This window comes from Otolemur garnettii, unplaced genomic scaffold (genome assembly GCF_000181295.1).
Source record: "Otolemur garnettii isolate 467f Iridium unplaced genomic scaffold, OtoGar3 scaffold00218, whole genome shotgun sequence".
NCBI lineage: Eukaryota > Metazoa > Chordata > Mammalia > Primates > Galagidae > Otolemur > Otolemur garnettii.
Window position 1 is genome coordinate 653,586 of NW_003852613.1, and position 2,444 is coordinate 656,029.

The window sequence follows — 2,444 nt, forward strand, 5'->3', positions numbered from 1 at the left end:
GGGGACCCCCATGCAGGATGCCATCCAGTGGGACTCTTGCTGCGTCTGTGTCTGGAGTGTCCTCCCAAACTCTGTCCCCACTGTTCCTAGCGGAGGTCTGCTCGCAGCTGTCACCACTGTACCCCCAGCCCAGGTAGAGACCCCACCCTTCCAGCTGCCCTGTGGATAAGGCAGAAAAAGGCCTGGGGGAGGGGTCCTTCCTTGGGCAGATGTCATCTGTGGAAGAAGGTGGGGTGGGCAGAGGATGCAGCCCCCCAGGCAAAGGCATGAGCTTCTTTTGGGCCCACACCTGTTCAGCTAATGAGTGCTGGCCATTGTCCAGTAGCAGGGCTGGTATGGGCAGGAGGGGGTTGAATTGGTGGTGACTGGGCCCATACGGACCTTCTGTATCCCTCCCTGGTGATCCCCAGCCCAACCCGCTGGAGCCTGCTTTCCTGGGCATCTTGGGAGCCTGGGGGTGAGGAGGGTCGGGGGCTGCACTTCTAACATTCACTGCAGCCCAAGTCACATCTAAGAACCTATCTGGGCAGCTGAACAGAGAGGTCATGACCCTGACCCCAGGCAACATGGGATGACTGGAAGGAATGTGCCTAAAAAGGACCCACAGCAGGCTGGCCCCAGGTTTTCCCCCTGGAATCCTCCCAGAGCCCTGAATCCTGCCTGATAAGAGAACTTTCCCCAGGCCAGGTGCAGTGGCTCAGGCCTGGAATCCTAGCACTGTAGGAGGTTGAGGCCAGTGGATGGCCTGAACTCAGGAGTTCCAGACCAGCCTGAGCCAGAGTGAGACCTTATCTCTAAGAAAATAGCTGGGTGTTGTGGTGGGTGCCTGTAGTCCCAGCTACTTGGGAGGCCGAGGTAAAAGAATCTCTTAAGATCAAGAGTTTGATGTTGCTGTGAGCTGTGACACCATGACATTCTACCAAGGGCAACATTGTTAGACTCTGTCTCAAAAAAAGAGAGAGAACTTTCCCAGTAGGTAGAGAGGGGCAGGAGAGGTGGCAAGAGCCAGACCTTCTCTTTGTCCCAGAGTATGGCAGGGGCAGCCACCCTCAGAGGCAAGAGGCTGCTTTCAACCATGGGTACCTGGTGATTGGGACATAATGGGGAGGCTCAGGGTTGGGGATCATCTGGCACCAGAGACTCAGCAAAGCTCTTGGGGTCCCTGCTGCCTCTCAGTCCCCGGAGCTGTGTCCATTGAAGGTGGGCTCTGAAGGCCTTAGGGTGGGATAGCATGGCCTATGACGCCTGGTTATCCACAATGGGTGCCATGAACCTGGTTGTCCTTGAGGCCTAGAGAAAGCTGATGAGATGGCTGGAGAAGTTAAGTAAAGCTGGCAATGCCAACAGTGTCCTGTGTCGTCCTTACAGGAAGGAACGGGAGGGGGAGGCATCTGTGATGGACAGGGCACAGCCATGGGGTGTCCTGTCCTTGCAGCTGTCCTGCACCCACCATCCCCTAGGATGGGGCCCTAGAGACACCAGGTGGCCTGGAGCAGGCACTTGTATGGCCCTACACAGCTGAGCACTGTATGTACCACATGGAGCCTTTATCTCAGAGCCCTTGAAGAGAGGGCAGAGAGGGACAGCCTGAGAGCTGAGGCCTGGGCATGAACCTAGGAATAGCTGCCACCTCACTCCACATGGCAGCACCCCTAGGGTGGTCTGTGCAGGCCATGTGGGGATGGGCATGGCTGTGTGGTGTGCCTGTGTACTGGGGTGCATCTGCGTCCCTGGGCAGGCCTCAGGCACCTGCCACCCTCTTTGGGAATCTAAGAAAACTAAGGAGAACCTGGAACCCCACTGCCATTTCAAGGCAACCTCCTTGGAGCCCAAGATCTGCTCCCTGAATCATCTCCCGGGGAGGACAGGTGGAGAGGGTGACCTCTCTTGTCACAGCCCCTCCCCCTCCCTACCTGGTGTTTGTAGGGATAGGCAGGGAGCTGGGCAGGGAGCACAGGCCTGGGGTGGGGGGACACCTGCACCCAAGCCAGGCCATGTCCCTGACTCAGGGTAGTCTCAAGGCTGGCACCTCCCCTTTGCAGAACCTTACCATCTTGATGCATGGGCATTGGACAATCGCACTTGTTGACAAGTTCCTGGGGGCAGATGAGACCTCAGTGCCACAAAGAATGCCATAGTGGACACGAGAGCAGACCATATGGCTGGCTGAGCCATTATTATTATAGATCTCTGGGGCTGTGGGCCTCCCCACCTGCCCCACTTCACCTTCCAGGGAACTGGAATCAGTCAGGAACAGGAAGGCACTGGGCTAAGAGGCCAGTACACCAGTACTGGCCAAGATCTCTTCTGGAGACCTGTAGCTCAGTGCCTGGGCTAAGTCCTAATGTCCTAGGGACCCCAGACTTAGCAGGTAAACCCAAGCTGCCCTGGACAGAGGGGCTCCTGAGGAGGTGGGAGAGGGCAGGACAGGTGAGTGTGGCCAG